At 43.8% G+C, this 19,468-nt stretch overlaps 1 long non-coding RNA gene across 1 annotated transcript in view; it reads right to left on the bottom strand.

Moving 5' to 3' along the window:
* LOC129463148 (uncharacterized) overlaps positions 1–8,287 on the bottom strand; it is a 49,705-nt gene extending 41,418 nt beyond the window's left edge. Inside the window, exon 1 of the long non-coding RNA XR_008651026.1 lies at positions 8,159–8,287. This is a non-coding gene — a long non-coding RNA (uncharacterized lncRNA). The remainder of the gene's footprint in view (positions 1–8,158) is intronic.
* Positions 8,288–19,468: the final 11,181 nt, after the last annotated feature.

The following is a 19,468-nucleotide window of genomic DNA, read 5'->3' as shown; positions in this document are numbered from 1 at the left end:
ACATTTATTTAGGTTCTCCTGGCTTGTAAGCACCATGCCAGACCTTGCAGATTTCAAAATGAAAAAGAACCTCAATGAAGGGGGTGACTTTGTAAGCAAGTCATTGCAATAGAGTCAGATAATTGCCACCAGAGAGGCACCCAGAAAGCACTGACCCCCTTGATTGAGGGAGTCAGAAAAGTCTCCATGAAAAGATGGTATTTGAGCTCAAACTTGTAAGAGTTTGCCAAGCCAAAGAGAAGGAGAAAAGGGCTTTGAGGTTAAAGAACTACTGGCATAAAAATGCAGGGATGATATGAGACATATTTGGTGATGCAAGATGGGGAGTGGTAATTCATGATAAACACACACCCACATTCACGCACATATATATCTACTATATATCAAGCACTGGACAGACGAGTGTGTTTTTCATTCATTATCTTGTTTCATTTTCATGAAGATACCATGAGGTAGGGTTTTTTTTTAAATCATCACTTTAAAAATGAAAAAAAGTATCATTGTCACTGCTTTACAGATGATGCTCCCTGTGACTCAGGGATTTACCCATGGCCCTAGAACTCATCACATGTCACTAGCATCAAATCCTTTGCTCTTGGTGATTGTCTAAGCAGGTTCATGCAAGGTGGTTAGGGTCCTTCCATGCCATGTAGACACTTTGATCTTCATCCCGTTGGCAATGGGACACCATCAACATGTTTCCAATAAGGCAATGAAGCACTCTGGCTAAGTTTTGAAATATAACGATATGGCAGGAATGTGAAGGAAGGGCTAGAACAAGAAGACATAAGGGACAGGAAAAATAAGAGGGCATGAAAATAGTCTAGGCAAGAAATAGCAAGGACCTGAAACAAGGAAGGGGTGATAGAGCCGCGAAGATGGATTTGAGAGACAATTCAGAAATAAAATGGAAAAGATAGAGGAGCCCTGGGGCAGGAATTACTGGAGCTCTTTGTTACAAGCCACAGAACCTATGTATTCAAGTCAGTTTTAGAAGAAAATGAACTTGCTAAGTGATCTGAGGGAATTTATAGAGTCTTTGGGAGAGCCAGATAATCAGTTTTGGAGGTGTTGGGGTTAAAAGAAGGGCCAGAATTACATGGAACTACTCTTAGTGGAGACCCTGCTGCTGCCTTCACTGGGCTTTGGAACTGGTGCCCAGGTATGCATTTCCTGCTGCAGTTATAACAAATTAACACACACTTAGGAGATTAAAACAATACCCTATATTCTGTTACAGTTCTGGAGGTCAGAAGTTCAAAATGGGCCTTGCTGGGCTAAAATCAAGGTGTGGCAGGGTTGCTTTCCTTTCTAGAGGTTCTAGGGGTGTGTGATTTTCCTTGCCTTTTCCAGCTTCTAGAGGCCACCCGCATCCTTGGCTCATGGCCCCCTCCACCATCTTCACAGCCAGCAGTGTGGCTTCAAATCTTTCTCTCTTACTTCTGCTTTCATTGCCATGTGTCTTCCTCTCTCTCTGCTTCTATCATCACATCACCTTCTCTGATTCTGAACCTCCCACATCTTCCCTTATAAGGAATCTTGTGATTACCTTGAGCTCACCTAGATAATCCAAGACCATCTCTCCATCTCAAAATCCTTAACTTGATCCCATCTGCAAAATCCCCTCTGCCATGTGAGTTAATGTATTCATATTCAGGTTCCAACGATTGGGACGTGGACATGTCTGGGAGCTCATTATTCTTCCACACAGTACTGTAGCTTATCTCTCAAACTCTGGTCTCAGGGACCTCCTTGAAGGACATAACCCCTCTTTGTCTCTGAAATGCTGCCCGTCATTGCTGCACCTACCCTTACCAGAATGTCGGCAGCTCAGACCTGTGGCTTCATGTCCATAGATTCCAAATCAGAGTCTTACATAGTTGTATGCGATCAGGGTGTCTGGAACGTATGCCCAAACCTCAGCTGCAAGAATGGCCCAGAGAACAAGTTTTGACTTCTTCCTTAGGAGCAAGCAAGCTCATGATGCCAGGGGAGGGCTGGGAGTGTTCATAAGTTGATAGGGGCCAGGCACAGTGGCTCATGCTTGTAACTCCAACACTTTAGGAGACTGAAGCAGGAGGGTTACTTGAGCCAAGGAGTTCAAGACTAGCCTGGGCAACAGATTGAGACCACATCTCTACAAAAAATTTTTAAAAACTTAGCCGAGCATGGTGGCGCACCTGTAGTCCCAGCTTACTCCTGAGGCTGAGGCAGGAGGATCACTTGAGCCTGGGAGGTTGAGACTCCAGTAACCTATGATCTCAATACTGCACTCCAGCCTGGGTGACAAAGTGAGATTCCATCTCAACAAACAAACAAAAAACAAAAGTTAATAGGTGGCCAAAAGCATAACGGATAGCTGCAAAACCTAGCCAAACCTCAGGTCATACCATGAGTTCTGTTGCCAGTTCCACACTTAAGAGGAATGTAAGCCAGCACAGAGATGGCAGCAAGGATGATACTGGAACCTGACGTTGTGAGTCCAGGGTGTTCATAGACTGGAGGACATAAGGGCAGTTTTAAAAGACACATGATTGAGGTTTCTTAATGAGCGAGAACTTGCACAAGGAAGAGAACTTGGACCCGTCTTTTGTGTCTCCAGCGTTCAACACTAGGACTCTGTAGAGGGTGACATGGTAACAGGGTGCTTCATTTCTCAATTGCATGATCTAAAGACCAATGGGTTGCTCCAACAGGCAAGAAGCTTGCTGCCATTTAAAATATTGAGGCAGAAGCAGGATGACAACATGTTGGGCCACAAAGAGGGGAGGCAAATAGCAGAGGAGATTGCAATAGATGGCTTCTAAGTTTATTATTCTGTTCTTATCCAGTAACCAGGTTATTGGTGGGGAAGGTACTAAGGGCCGAATCACAACTTCACATGAAAGTAACTTTTTTTTCTCTCTTTTTTTTTTTTTTTTTTTGAGATGGAGTCTCACTCTGTCACCCAGGCTGGAGTGCAATGGCACAATCTCGGCTCACTGCAACCTCCAGCTTCCGGGTTCAAGAGATTCTGCTGCCTCAGCCTCCCCAGTAGCTGGAATTACAGGCATCTGCCACCACACCCAGCTAATGTTTTGTATTTTTAGTAGAGACGGAGTTTCACTATGTTGGCCGGTCTGGTCTCAAACTCCTGACCTCAGGTGATGCACCCACCTCGGCCTCCCAAAGTGCTGGCATTACAGGCGTGAGCCACCGCGCCTGGCCCAAAAGCAACATTTTTAGGGAGAAAATGTTTGATGCATTTTTTAAAATCTTGCCTTTTATTTTCTGATTCCTGATTCTTTCCTCTTTTTTTAAACAGTAAGTAACATTTTAAACAGTGTAGTTTGTTCCCACTCTGACTCCGGAGTCTGGTTTTTCTCTTGGGCCTGCTGCTGTGTTGGAGGACTTGACATGCCTTTTGTGTTCTGTAATGTCTTCATCTGAACAACAGGCCTGTAAAGACTGATCCCCAGTGATTACGCCAAATGTTACTGGAGAGAAGTGGATGAATTTATACAGGAACTAAGTGATTCAAATCTGCTTTCCTTTTCTATGTATGCAATTCTCTGTCTGCATTCCAACTGTTGGCACAGAAGCCCTGGTGCACTGCCCCGGTTTATCACCTTCACACAGAGATGGGTGTGGCAGATGTAGGGGCTGTGCATCGGGGCCACACATCGGGGCCATGTTGACCTGCTTCTTTCCAAACTGCTCCAAGGGTTATGCATTTACATGCACCCACAGAATGCATTTGGGATGGTTACTTTTCAACACCGTGAATCTAATGCACAGAATGACACACGTTTTTAAGTTAAAAGTCAAGATGTATTTGCTTGGATTTAACCTAACCTTCTTTTGTTTTAATCCAAACTCCATGTTGCTTGATATGACACAGACTTCCTGAGTGACCCAGATATCATTAGTAACAGACACTTTGGCCTTTTTATCCTTTTTTTTTTTTTTTTTGTAAAAAGGGAAAAGCAATTTCTGTTCTTCTGCAAAGCACCATAATGAATAGATTTGCAGATTAGATGATACAATTTCTGAAGCTGCCATGGATCTCATGTTCAAAGGACAGTGTGTGGGTGGGTGTGTGCACACGTGTGTGTGTGCGTGTGTGGGATGGTGGTGAGGATAGGGAGTGGGGTATGGGAAGCTTCAACAATTTTTAAAATATTCTTAGCGTTTTGTTAACCTTCTTTTACCAACCTTCACACCACATTTTTGAAAATCATGTGGTATACTTACAGGCGTTTGTTTTGTTTTTCTTTATTCTTAGAAAGCATTCTTTCTGGATTGTTTTGTTTTAGTCCCGAGTAGGTAACTACGCTGCATGAGAATAAAGTGGATCTTCATGAGCAGGTGTTGCAATCAAATACAATTCTCAACAAAAAACGTTCTGACAGATACTCACGACATGAGTAATCCAGCCTGCGTGATGATTAGCTAGAAATGCTAAGCAGCAGTTTCCATAAATGACTATAATTAGTCATCTTTTAACACAGCTAAGCCAACTCACAGTGCCTCTTCTTAGAAGTTCTCTGGAATCTGTAAACAGAATGTTCAGCATTTCCCCAACATTGTGTTCAGTCTGAGTCTCCCCTCAGTGTGTCCTCTTTGCTTTTCTTTCCTCACTCCCCACTCCTTTTCTCCCTCCTCCACTCATCCCTCCCCTGCAGACTGTCCTGCCCAGACAGTGCTTTTCACTCTCAATTTTTCTCTCTTTCCCATTAAAAGACAACAATTTTGCATCTGATTCTCCCCGAGCCCCATGGCTAGAGTTCAACATGCCCAGGTCCTTTTTCTTAAAGACTCCATATAGGACATCCCAGCTGTCCCTGCTCCCCAGTCCTGCCGGGATCCGCTGGGCACAGGAGTCCAGGTGGCCAAGGGCTAGCTGGGGTGGGAGAAGGGTGCTGGGAACTACACCACATGTTCCTTTCCTCTGATTCCTATACTCTAGCGGGGGAAGGGTGAGGCTGGGCAAGGGATGGAGAATGGATGGAGGGACAAGCTGGTCAGGAGATCCCATCAGAGCATTAACCCCATGGCCCTGATCCCTCATCTAGGACAGTAAGGATGGCTGGGCAAGTGGCCTGAGCTCTTATAATGCACCTACTACAAATGATGCCTCCAGACCTGCAGCAAGACAGTCATGACAGCCATTCCCATCCCCAATTACATGCATGTTTAAAATACTTAATACTTAATACAAAATACTTAAAGGCTGAATGTTAAAAGAGAGAGGATAAAGCTACTGAGCATTTGAAGTAGAGCCTGGAGCAGTAACGGGACAGCACTGTGACCCCCTAGCAGTGAAAAAGTGTTGTCTCCTCCTCCCTACCTAGCCTGGCATGCTTTCCTTCTTTTCACTTGCTCTCCTCCCAACCCTAAACACACACACACACACACACACACACACACACACATTCAGACACTTCAGACACCTTCCCCCCCTGCAGGCTACATGTCAGAGGGAGTCACTGGGCTTGGAAAACAACAGATTTCTAAAACTTAAGGAGGTAGAATGGGAACTTTTTCCACCATGCCCTCTGTTTACTGACCCCAGCTCTCCAGCCACTATACTCCCTCCCCCGTTTCCCTTCCCCAACCCCACCACCTCCATCAGACTCCCTGAGTCTGAAGGCACAGGTTGGTTAAAAGGAGCCTTCATTCCTGCAACTCTACTCTCTTCTCCTCAAAGAAGTGGCAGGCAAGGTAGGGCATTCTCACTGTCTCAACAATATAATTTGCACATGCCCTGGCCCTGTGCCCTTCAGTAGCCATGTCTTCCCTCCCTGAAGTCCCCTGGGATTCTCCTTTGTCACTAACTGGCTTCCTTTCCTGGCATGGAGCACCTGACCCTGTCTACTTGTCTCTCTTACTGGCAAACTATATCTGCCAAGTTGGCTGGCTTTTACCTTAGGGGTCAGGAGAAGGAGCAATCAGACCAGAAGAGGGACAGGAGCATCAGCCACCTAAAGAAGGAATGGTAGCAACAATGAGACTGTTTAATCTCTCTAATTGCCAACACCTTCATTACAGTATCTGATAATCATTCAGTAGTTATCAAGGGTCATTTCTGTGCAGCCACTGTTCTGGACTCTGGGAATACCGAGGGAAAAAGACAAAGTGCCTGACCTCATCTAGCTTTCATTCTAATGGAGTAGCTAGGCAATAGACACATAAACACGTAAATGTATACTAGAAAGCCAGCTAGTCAAGGACATGCTTATCGTTGTTTTTTGGTCGCCCAGAATCTGAACCTCCATCCTATGTCTGAGATTCCCTACCTCATGGAATCTGGTGGATAAGCAGAGCCCATGGTCCATTACATAGAATTCGAAAATGCCTGATAGTGGTTTTATCAGCCTCCCTTGTAGAAGGAGCCAAGGCCTGTGGCCAAGGCTCCACCAGCCAGACACATTGGCCCACAATTTGAGTTAGGAACCAATGACTCAAGGACAAAGAGACTGAGAAAGCCCTCGTAGGTGATGGCAGCAGCTTCAGAAAGATGGGGATTCCAAGGGTGCTGGTGACAGCGGGTTGAAGCAGTGTTAGTATCTGGGACAGTAGCATGGGTGACATAACCAGTGGCAGCTGGGGCAGCAGAGATCCCACCAATTGGTGCAATGCATGCACTGTTCTTGGCTATAAACCACTAAGCCTTCCCAAGCATTCCTGGAGCTGTCAAAGTCTACAAATAAATCCTTCTTCTACTTAAACCCTCCAGAGTTCCCTGTGCTCTCATCTAAGAACTGAACACAAGTAGTAACAAGTGCTCAATCAAAAGCAAAGCCAGATGAAGGGATGGAGAGTGATGAGAGACTACCTTAGGTAGGTGGCAAAACTCAGCCTCTCTGTGGATGTGGCTTTTAAGTCTCTCCAGAAAGCCCGAGAGCAAGGCCACCTGAAGACCTGAGGGAAAGAACTCCAGAGAGAGGACACAGTGCAAACGCTGGGCAGTGACAAGCTGGGGGGCTGAGGAATACCAAGAAGGCCAGTGTGGCCTGAGCCGAGGCAGAAGCTAAGTCAGAAGGACAAGCCAGGGCCACAGCTGGTGAGGCTGGTTAGATCGTCGTGTGGAGTTTGAGTGTCATGCTGTGTGTGAGGGAAGCCCCAGCTGGTTTTAAGCAAGGTGACGTGGTCTGGTAGTTGAAAAGATCACCACGGCTGCTGTCAGGAGAATTGTCTGTAGCAAGACAGGAGCAGAAGCAGAAAGATCAGAGACTCTTGCAGAGGTTCAGGAGCCAGGTAGTATGGCTCCGATCCCTCTAGGCCAAGGGCGTTTGAGTGGCGGTGGGAAGAAGAAAGATGAGGAGTAGATTTTGAAGGTAGAGCTGAGAAACCTTGCTGTGGGTTAGATGTAGGGTGTGAAGGAAAGAGACAGTTCGGGACTGAGCCTCTCTCTGAGATGGGGAAGATGAAGAGAAAGGCAAGCTGGCGGGTGGAGAAGTCAGGATCAAGAGTTTGGCTTTAGATCTAGTGAGTGGGAAACACTAATGAGGTGGAGTGGAGACAGTCTGCAGGGGGATGTAAGGACCTGGATGAGGTGGGGGCGAGGTGGGCACTGGAACTCAGTGTGTGGGATCCCTCAGCACAGGGAGGAAATGTACAGCCATGAAACTCCATATGCTCACTCAGACGAGAGTGTGGTTCGAGAAGGGGGCTCAGGACAGAGTGCTGGGGAACCAGGGATGAAGAGATCACAGCGAGGAAGAGAATCCAGCTAGGGAACTGCAAGGCGGGAGGAAGAACACAGACTGTGGCGTCCTGGAAGCCAAGAAAAGAAAACAGGGGCCTTGGCAATGACCCTGGGGACTTGCAGAGGATGCTTGTATCAAGCAGGTAAGGGGACTGGGGCTCCCAGAGGCTGGGCCACCCCGTTTCAGTGCATGGCCGGGTGCCTCTTTAGAAGAGGAAGTCCCTGGATTCCAGAAGGTGCTGGCTCCACCCAAGGCAGACAGCAGTGAGGCCACACACTATTCCCGGCCCCTTTCTCTCTGAAAAGAGCCCTTTGTAACTTCTTTGAGAAGGAAACACCTCCGTCAAGGGAGGAACATTATTTGCTTCCTGTTAGAACAGACTTTTACTTAGGATCAAGCTCCGTGCCAGCCCCATCCCCACAGGGAGCAATAAGGGAAAGAGGAGGGAGGGGGCCGCAGACACTCACTTGTGGGGGCTGGTTTCACAGGAACGGCTCTGGAGAGCTTGAAGAGGAATAGGCTGCAGGCCCACAGCCGCAGTCCCTCTCAGCCAGAAACCCTCCTCCCTCCTCTGCCAGCCTGTCCTCCCTGGGCTCCGGGCTCTGGGCTCCGCTCGAAAGGCCTGGGAGGTAGGGAGAAGCCTGGTCAACCTGGACACTTAGTGGCTGGTTTAACACTGTCATGCCTGCCAGCCCTTTCCCAGGAAGACTACAGCCAATCATTCGTTCATTCAAAAGCTCTCTGCCGAGCACCTACACTGTGCTAGGTCTGTGCCCAGCATGAGGACACAGTATTAGGAAAAAAAAAAAAAAAAAAACCAGACTTATCCCCCATCCGCCCTGAACTTAGTCTAGTGGGATAAATTACACAAGTCACGCAAACACCTCTACAGCCACAAATGTGATAAGGCTCTAAGTGAATATCTCACATGATGGTGGCCCTGCTGAAGGCCAGGCAGAGGTTCCTGAGGAAGGACTTCTCTGAATCTCCAGAGGCCAATAGAATCTGTAACAGCAGGAGAGAGGGTCAGGGTTCTAGAACTGCCCACTATGATTTTAGAAGCTGACCCATCTCTGTTATGCCGTGGCTGCGATGTTTTAGGTCTCCAAAGCCCAGAGCACATCGTGGAGCATGGAAGTGGGTCACTGAGAAGCGGAATCTAGTCCTGGGGCTGCTGGTGTGGAGGGTGTGTTCCGCTCTTGGGGCAGGAGCAACAGGTGCCGTGAGAGGCTCAGAGCTTTTGAAGCAGAAATGGCAATACTCTACATCTTCAGCAAATATTTGGGAGTCTTTTGTTAAAAGAAGAGCAGAATAAATATCTATGCCTCTTGTAAAACCCAAAGGAAAGCTCTCAGATAGGCTTCTTTAGGGCTATGACCATCTCTGCAGCTTCACTATACTGAGTTAAGTCTGTAGAGCATCTATAACCCTAGGCATGTGCGTCCACAACCTCCACACACACACAAGGACACTCCTACAGAGGACAGGCCATGTGGACAGTTAGGGGAGGACAGTGGAGGCCGCTTCAGTTCACTTCGGTGCTTTGGATTCAAGTGTTTTTCTGTTTCATTTTTTGGGTAGCTGATTATTAAGCTAAACACTCCTTTTACGGTTGAAAATAATTTAGTCCCTTTCCTTGCACGAATCTAATTCACCAAAGCCTATTAAAGTGCTTTAGGACAAATGAGGAAATTTAATACTCAAATATTTTATTCTGAATTCCAATTTTCCTTGTGTTGTGATTTTACCTATAGGCGGTTGGGTTGATTGTATGGTAAAGATGAAAAAAAGCATATTTGGAAAGAACATGACAATTCTCAAGGTGTTTATACTACTTTACTGTATTTGATCCTTGCAACTGTCATGTGAATTAGGCAAGAAATATTTCAGTTTTACAAATGAGAAAACTTGTGTTCTGAGACGTTAAGTGATGTACTCAAAGGTCATATAATAATTTGTTTTGTTTTTATCTTGACTACCATACTCCTCTATATCACCTTCAGGACTCTGGAAGTCAGATATATGTGAGTTTTTTGTCAACTAAATTCATAGTTGTCTTAATATTCATCTCTTCCTAAAATTAAGGTTCAGAAATAAAATCTGTCTAATAGAGAAATATAAATCCATCTTTTGTCTGGATAACCAAATTTTACTATATTTTGTTTTAATCCTGAGAATGAAATTTTACAAATAGCTCAGGAGATTTTCCCTAGAGTTCCAAATAAAACGTATGTGGATGATATACACGTTCTGCTTAATCACATGACAGTTCCAAATTTTTAATTTCAACCCTTCATTACAATGAACATTTTTGCTTTTTTTTTCCCACCAGCTCTTTGTTTTGTTTTTCAATGGCTAAGGAAAGGAGAGGGGTGTGGGAGAATCTGTCTCTTTTGACAATCACCAGCGCCATCTACTGTCAAGAAATAAAATCATGACGCATTGTTAACATGTCAATGAACATTAGGGCTTAATGAGGGAAAGAAAATTTTATACCCCAGTACTTACTGATAAATATAAGTTCATGTACACATATTTTTATCTTATATTATTGTATTCTTAAGCAGCCTATATGGAGAATAAAATGAACTTAATATATAATCATTTATGCAATTCTTAAGAGCACTAACTTTGGAAGAGGATTAAAATGGGGTGAATTTCAGCTAAACCACTCAATAGCTACGTGATTTCTCTTACCCTCAGTCTTTTCATCTGCAAAATATGAACAATTATACTTAGAAGGTTGTTTTGTTGATTAAATGACATATGTAAAATTTACCCCAAAGCTAGCAGATCAAGGCAGCTATTGTTATATGACATTTATGCAGCACACGCTAGATATCGGCCTCTGCTGGGGACGTGCTTCACAGCAATCCTGTGAGCTGGAGAGGCTCTGAGATAGCAAGTACTGTGTCCAAGATTACGCAACTAAATGAGAAGCATTTTTAAGTCCCATTTTCCATCTGATTTCAAAGTTGTTATCGTTTCTGCTATCTCACAGAGCATGGCTGTGAATCCCCTTCTGATACATATCTGTGAAGGTTCATTTTAGGCCCACCAGGGAAGATCTGCTTTTCATATATTTATATGGGCTCCATCCTTTGTGGTCTGATGTGTGTAGCTCGTTGTAGGGATGTGCCAAGTTTGCCTAACCACGCTATAGTTAAGCAAGTAACTTCAGGAAGACTCAAAGGATTTTATATGCAACCCTGATCATAACCCAAGATGAAAAGGATGATAAACCTTTTCATCTTGGGTTATGATCTACAACCCTCACAGCATTTTATACAGAATTCTCTTTTGCTGTTACCTACCATGTCATCCATAGTTTTGTTTTTTCTTTTCTTTTCTTTCTTTCTCTTTTTTTTTATTTTAACAAAGCTGTCTCTCTTTCTGGAATAGAATTCCTCAAGGGCACAAGTCATGCTTGATAAATCAATGAATGGATGAATGAAAAGTGATTACATATTATTTTCCCAGTATGAAGAGATGAGGCCTTCATAAGGCCTTTGAAGATAAAGACCATAAATTCTCCCTACACCAGCACATGGTGATTATCCATCTGAGATTTACTAACTTCAGTTGAATCAAGTTGGCTAAAAGTTACCCTCAAGATACTTCTTTAAAGACAATCCACTTTAGAGTGCCAGTCTTTCCTCCTAAACTAAATCCAAAGAGAATTCTTAAAACTCAGATTTCTTCTCAGACTTAAGATTTTCTTGAGATTCAACAATAGTAATCATTATAAACAGATAAAAAGCATATGTAAGTCACAAAATTGTATTGCTAAAGTGGCTTTTACTTTTATTTGAGATGGAGTCTTGCTCTTTCTCCAAGGCTGGTATGCAATGGCACGATCTCAGCTCACTGCAACTTCCATCTCCTGGGTTCAAGCAATTATCCTGCCTCAGCCTCCTGAGTAGCTGAGATTACAGGCTTGCCCGACCACACCCAGCTAATTTTTGTTATTTTTAGTAAAGACGGGGATTTGCCAAGTTGGCCAGGCTGGTCTCGAACTTCAAGAGATCCACCCACCTCAGTTTCCCAAAGTGCTGGATTACAAGTGTAAGCCACTTTGCCTGGCCTAAAGTTGCTTTTTAAATCAAGGGTGCTGGCTGCATGTGGTGGCTCACACATGTAATCCCACCTCTTTGGGAGGCCAGAGGTTGAGCAGGAGGACCACTTGAGCTCAAGAGTCTGAGGCTGCAGTGATGAGCTATGAGTTTGAGCTATGATCAAGCCACTGCACTCCAGCCTGAGTGACAGAGTGAGACCCCCCCCATCTCTAAAAACACAACAAAACAAAAAAACCTAAGAATGCTTTGTCACTCATCTATTAAAAAAAAAAAAAAAAGGCAACCTCACAGAAGTGTTTTGAGTATTAAATAACATGTATAGAGCACCTAGCATAGTGCTGACTAACCTCATTCTTTCACTCAAAAACACATTTCCAGAGCTCCTGCCATGTGCCACATAGACAATGTTCTAGGCACTAATGGTGTGACAGCAAACGAGACAAAATCCTACCCTCATGAAACTTACATGGGGGTTGCGGGAGGCACCAAATGGCAGGCCGGAAATCCAACAAATAAGCAAATGAACAGTGCTACAGGGAGAAGTTAAGGAAGGGCAGGAGAGCAGGAGTGCCAGGAGGTGCTGGTTTAGATAGAGCAGTCATTAAGGGCCTCACTGAGCAGTTATTCTTGAGCACAGAGCAGATGAGCTGAGAGTGTACTGTGGGGATGCCTGGACAAAAGCATCTCAGACAGAAAGGACAGGAAACAGATCCCCTGGGATGGAAGTATGCTTGACTCAATATAAGCCAAGAGGGGTCCCTTCTCACCTCTACTCCCACACCTGAGTCCTTTGGTTTTCTTAATGGTGGCTCCCGTGATGATATTGATTTTAGGTGTGTAAGTATTGACCATGCCTGCACAGAGATGGAGAGACCTCATTGACAAAAACCTGCTCCTTGCAGTGTGCCTCAAAGGCATAAAGAAAAGTAGCTAAGATGAAGTTCTCTGTGGAAGACTACTTCTGTTCATGACTATTTGATTTACAATGTTGTCAAGGGTGGCTGGGTTTCCAGGCTAGACCACAGGACCCTACCTAATGTCTCGCGTAGACGGAAAATGGGGCACTTGTAATAGAATACAGTGGAAGACAACCCTGTTACCACTGTGTAGCATGATGTTCTAAATTCTATTCCAGCTCTGACATTGCACAATTCTATGATCTATAAAAGGAGCAAAGGGAAAATTCATTACCTGCAATAGAAGTTGAATGGGCCTTTGTGGGTTGACCTGGTGACCCAACACACACTTACAACATTCTCTTTGCAGAAAAATGAGTTCTGGGTTTCAAGTGCTACACTTACAGACGTTCAGAACATAGACCATTTATGAATTGGAGACTTCCTGTGGTAGGTGAGAGTGTCCCTGGTGGCAACGGGCAGGAAGAGATTAAAGAGCAAAGCCCAGAACTACTGTAGCTGGAGCCTTAATGAGGGAAACACTGATCATGATGGACAACCCAGACAGAGTCCTGGGAGAGCCGCCAGCCACCGCATTGCACGGCTAGTGCCGGGACAGCATGCAGGCACACTGCGAGTCATGGAGTGCCCTGCACAGCCTTCTGTAGAAGTCAACTGATAGAGCCCTCTAAAGAAAGGACCCGAAAAAATGTCAATGTACTTTTCTTTTTACATTCTTGGGGGTACATGTCCTTCCCCCTCATCGTCTGTCTCTTGTATTGTTACAGTAGAAATGCAAAGTGGAAAAAAATTGTATTTTGGATAACAGCTTTATTCAGGATAGGATGTTGTCGCAAAACACTAAACTTGAAAACTAGGCATTATTCAGAGAGAAAAAGTTCTTCCAAATGCTTTGATCTCCTGCTTTAACATATGAAAATCCAGACAGGACCATAAAAGTCTATATAGGAAATAAAAAGAGGTGAGAGGAAAGTCTATTTAGTCCCAGGAAGGTGTAAGAAAGAGAAAGAAGCCGATGGAGCAGGTGAGACCACAAGCTTCTCCTTCATACCCCCGACTCCTGCAACCTTGGGGCATGATGGGAGCGGGAGGAGGCTGGGTGTTTCGGAAACATTCAGCCAGGTAAAAGAATATTTAGTAATGGTGTGCTTGTCCCAGGATGAGGGAGCGTAAATCCATACAGGTCAGCGCTGTCAACGGATGTCCTGCAGAACCCTTTTCCCCTGCACTGTCTGATAAGTTGGAAACTGAGAGTAACTGTTCAGACACTTATACGGCAATTTGACGTTGCAACATCCGAGCATGTGGTCTATGGAGCCATCCCGTGAAACAGGGGGGAGGCCTCTTCCCCTGCTGTCACACTCACACGCTGAGTCACAGCAGGCGCGAGCTGTGTGCTAGATGTGGGAGGGAGAACGAGCGGCCAAGAAGAAGCCAAAAATGCATAAAGTTTTCAGAAAATCAGCATTTGGGCATCTTAACTTGCTATTTTCATGATCGTTTTACTTTTTAATCAAGCCTATTATTTAATTTATAACTAATGTTGTTAACTAAATTAAAGAAGTTAAATTTGTACTATTTTTGACCCTAATGGATAAGCAGTGAAAATAAGCTTTTCTGGGCTTTATTTTTTTAAGAAATCAATCATAATTTCTGATTCAAGAAGAGAAATTTTTTAGAAGTTTAAAGTCAAAGCAATTATTTGAAAAAAGAATATTGAGTCAGCAAGCTAACAGGAGCAAATGCTCAGAATTTCTCATTTAAACATCAGTGCTTTGCTGCTACATATAAACGAATACATCAGGTTAGTCACACTACAACTCTATACGTAATTGCTAAGAAGGCAGTGAAAACTTGCATCATAAACGTTTGCTTGGAAATTTCAGATGAATCTGTAGCCAAGAAGGTAACTCTAGTACCACTTTCTTCTCTTTCTTTCTTTTTTTTAAGACAGAGTCTTGCTCTGTCACCCAGGCTGGAGTGCAGTGGCACGATCTCAGCTCACTGCAACCTCTGACTCCTGGGTTCAAGTGATCCTCCTGTCTAAGCCTCCTGAGTGGCTGGGATTACAGGTGCACGCCACCACGCCCAGCTAATTTTTGTATTTTTAGTAGAGATGGGGTTTCACCATTTGAGTCAAGCTGGTCTCAAACTCCTGACCTTGTGATCTGCCCGCCTCGGCCTCCCAAAGTGCTGGGATTACAGGTGTGAGTCACCGCACCTAACCTCTAGTACCACTGTCTAATGACTCCATAAGCTGACATGTTCAGGAAATGTCTAATGATCTAGGAGACCAACTCAAGAACAAATGAAGCCAGTCAAGTGGTTTTCTTTTTGAGAGGAAACAGGGTGCAATTACTAATTAAACTAGGACAACAGGCATAAATCCGCACAGTTCAGGCAAACCATGATGAATGATCAATCTATTCAAGAACCTCAATCTCAGTATGTGGCACAGAAGTAAACTCATCAACTTCGTTTCAAACCTCATCTTTCTCCTATATTCTCTATAGTATTTACTAATATCACCATCCATCTAGGTATCCAAGCCAGAAACCTGAAAGCAGTCTCTGACATGTTCTTTCTACCCCTTCATCCCCATATCCTCATCCTACTCCTTCAACTTGGCCTCATGAATATTTCGTGGATGTATTTGTTTCTCTATATCCTACTCTCACTGCTCTGGTACAGGCTCCCACCTTTCTAGCTGGTCTACAATGCTAACAAAGTGCTGTCTGTTTCAACTTGATGAATACACACATATTGCCAACTTGGTGTAAAGGAAAAATTGTGTTTAGCAATTTAATCACTAGGAAACAACTAGCTCTGAACCATATACAACCGGGAAGGACTGTATTATAAATAACTATGATTAAAAGTTTAAATTTCCTGTATGAATATGCTCTGGTGGTATAATTCCAATGGCAGGAAAACATTATGGAATGGTTACCCAGCTTAAGGAGCTTGTGCCAGTGACTGTCAATTAATTTCTAGTTTTCTTCATTGAGAAAAGCCTGTTAAAAACTTTTTACAAGTCAGCTGAACTACACAGTGCGCTTAGTGATATAGTAAAAACTGAATGACCTCACAGCCAATATGTTCAATTCAAATCATTTTCTTTATTATGTGTTAATATGGATACTGATCCAAACAGTAACAATCGTCTCTTGATGAGGGGGGATGGTCATTGAAGGGAAAAGTCTATCAAGTCAAGGATGTTTGAACTATGAAATGAAGTCATAGTTATGTTTCTGCAAGATAAGAAACCAGTTTAGTCCTAACCTTTGCAGATATGAGACGGACAGTCAGACTCGCTTACTTGTTTGATGTCTTCAATATTTTTAATGATCATGGTATTTCCATGCAAGGAAGGGAAGCAGCGTGCTCTTCAAGGGTAGACAAGATCAAAGGGCAAACACAAAAGTTAGGAGCTTGGAATCAGAGTTTCTACATATTGGGATGACAATAGTTACCATACAGTTACTATAATAATCTCATTATAGCACACCTGAGGAAAGTAATTGTCACACATCTTATGCATTTTATAGAATGTTTTCAATATATCCATCCAAAAGAGTCATACACAGGAAATTCATGTATGTAAAATCTATTTCTTTTATTAAATGATAGTTGAAATATTCCACTGTAACAGTAAGGAAAATAGTAGAACTATTTTTTTTTTTTTTTTTTTTTGAGATGGGGTCTGTCACCTAGGCTGGAGTGCAATGGCATGATCTCGGCTCACTGCAACCTCTGCCTCCCAGTCAAGCGATTCTCCTGCCTCAGGCTCCCGAGTAGCTGGGATTACAGGCACCCACCACCACGCCCAGCTAATTTTTTTGTTTTTTTTTAGTAGAGATGGGGTTTCACCATGTTGGTCAGGCTGGTCTCAAACTCCTGACCTCAGGTGATCCACCTGCCTTGGCCTCCCAAAGTGCTGGGATTACGGGTGTGAGCCACCACACCCAGCCCATTTTTAAATTAATTTTGATTAATGTTTAATATCCAAAATGTCAGTAGAAGGTACACATAATTCATAAATAAATATGCATATACTGGCAATGTGGGCCCCAGTAGTTTTTGCTGATTGGGGTGTGCTATCATCAAAATTTGGAGTCTGTTGATTTAAAAGATAGAAATATCAGAATATTTTAGCTGATGTGATTAAAAATTTGATTTCATTCTTTAATTTCCCCTGAATTGAGTCCTTCTGATTATGTTCTTCCATATGTCTGTATGAAAAGAGAATGTTAAAGATACAGACTTTGAATCACAGTTCCAGACTGATGATCATGCTTTCTCATGATAAATTAATAAAGAGATTTCTGATTACGACTTACTTTGCCATATAGTTAAGTACAGAAAATTGTAAAGAGTCCAGTCCATTTTTTCTCACGAAGAAGAGTAGTTGACATTTGGTGTTGACCTCCGTCTCCTGCACTTGGTCTCTAGCCTGAGTTGGTCTCTCAGACTCTGATGAGTCTGAAGCCTGACCTGTGGGGATCTTGGTCAGGAACCCCTCAGCAAAGCACCTGCCACTGACGGTCTTCTTTTGAACCAGCAGTTCTCAGACTGTATTTTTATCCCACCCCATCCCCACTGCATAGTTCTGCTTTAGTCCATTTTACATTTTCGGTTTTGGCATAAGATTTCCTTCTAAGAACAGTTGGAAGCTAGTGCCTTGCTTTGCTGCCACCATTTGCATCTGCTCTCAATGCTGAGCTCTCTGGTTTCATCTAATATTACTCGCAAACCTACAAAGACACGTCTTTTCTCAGATGGGCGTGTGTCTTTACCAGCCTTTATTTGTCTACCTCCACATCAGCCTGAGGTGCTCCCTGCCCCGCAACCTCCCCTCAGCATCTCAGAATTCCTGGAATCCCTCTGGCAACACCTTTGTCAGTTTCCGCCTGTGGCATCCTTAAAGCCAGAGCTCTCCATTGTGTGTGCCTTCTGTAGACTCCAGCACAGCTCTTTCTACATAGAAATACATAGTTACTTTCAGTGGCAAACACCACAATTACTTTTGCACCAACTGAATAGCTTCCAACTCCCCTAAAGGGTCCCTCCAACCTCCTCCTTCCTACCTTCACTGCTCAGACTCTCTCTGTCCTTCTCCATTCTCCCTGGATCATCCCATGATACAACAACTGAAGGGTTAATGCCTGCCCCGGCAGGGGACTCCAGGCCCTTCCTAGCCCTACTGCCTTGCAAATCACTCCCGCTTAAATAGCATTGAGAGAGGCATACGATTAAGGTAATTAATATTTGCTGAACCCTCTAAGGGAAGGAATTATGGAGGGGAAGCTTATGACATCACCTAGGCATGCTCTGGGCTTTTCTACATGGATCTTCCTCTGTGGAGGAAAAACTAAATAGCTTTTCCTGTGGTTTCATTATTTTATTATCTTTTTGTCTGCCATATACATAAAGAGATGAAGATATTTTTATTATTTCAGTGGCTGGCAGATAATGCCCTCTTCATAGGAGTCTCATACTTGTTGGAAAAATTCTCAATAGGGCCAGTAGAGCAGGTGAGTCTCTGAGGGGGCGAGGAGGGTGGTGGTGGATCTTAGCTGGTGCTAAGACCTTCTGGAAAGGGCACACAGTGCAAGGAGACAAGATCATTTGCTCCCTTGTGAAGGAGTGGAGGTGAGGTTAGGAAGTGGGGGAGGGAAGAGGGGAGAAAGGAGAGCACAGGAGGTGGCAGAATGTGGAATGTGATGTCATATAACTCCCTGGGACTTCTCTGTGACATCAATAGCTTTGTGAGATGATTAAGAGAAAGACCAGTTACAGAAATTTCCGAGGAGTCCAAGTTTCCAGATTGAAGGGAGATGAAACAATATTCCTGAATGCAGGAGTCCAGTAGAGTCCCAATAGAAAGTTTTCCAAATCCCCAAATGGCAGGGGAAGTCTCAGCTGGCATCTAGGTTCCACAGTTAATCACTCTAAGTTAGTTTTCCTATCTAAATAAATATAACTTGCTTGCTTTACTCATTTTTAAATTTCGGGAGGAGATTGTACCAAGTACCTTTTTGGTCCTCCTCAACTCAAGACATCATAATTCCTTTGATGCTCTAAATTACAGGTTCTCAAATTCTGGTCTTTGAAAGCTCTCCAAGTGGTCTGTGGGTTGCTCAAATGCAATGGGAAGGTTTTGTTAGAAGAGGATTTTCTACTAGAGATTTGAATTCTCATAAAAGGGTACAGAAATAGATATTTGACAATTATAACCACAAAGATGGTCACACGCAAACACTTCAAATGGTGTGGGGGGTGTGTGTTCTGTGATTGCAAGCAGAAGCTTTGAGGTAGGTGGTCCAAGAGATTCCTTCAGCATGGTTCACAGTCTGAAGTCTCATTTAGGATAAAGTTAAGCCAAACTCTCACAAGGCCATTAAGAAATTAAAGCAGGCCGGGCCCAGTGGCTCACACCTGTAATCCCAGCACTGTGGGAGGCCAAGGCAGGTGGATCACTTGCGGTCAGGAGTTCGAGATCAGCCTAGTCAACATGGTGAAACCTCATCTCTACTAAAAATACAAAAATTAGCAGGGTGTGGTGGCATGTGCCTGTAATCCCAGCTGCTCAGGAGGCTGAGGCAGGAGAATTGCTGGAACCCAGGAGGCAGAGGATACAGTGAGCCAAGATTGTACCACTGCACACCAGCCTGGGTGACAGAACGAGACTCTCCATCTCAAAAACAAACAACAACAATAAAAAGAAATCAAACCACTTTATTTGAGAATCTTTAAAACAGGTATTTATAACTGATACTTCAAC

Source organism: Symphalangus syndactylus, chromosome 14 (genome assembly GCF_028878055.3).
Source record: "Symphalangus syndactylus isolate Jambi chromosome 14, NHGRI_mSymSyn1-v2.1_pri, whole genome shotgun sequence".
NCBI lineage: Eukaryota > Metazoa > Chordata > Mammalia > Primates > Hylobatidae > Symphalangus > Symphalangus syndactylus.
The sequence above is the reverse complement of the archived record's forward strand: the minus strand, read 5'-3'. Positions and strand labels throughout refer to the sequence as shown.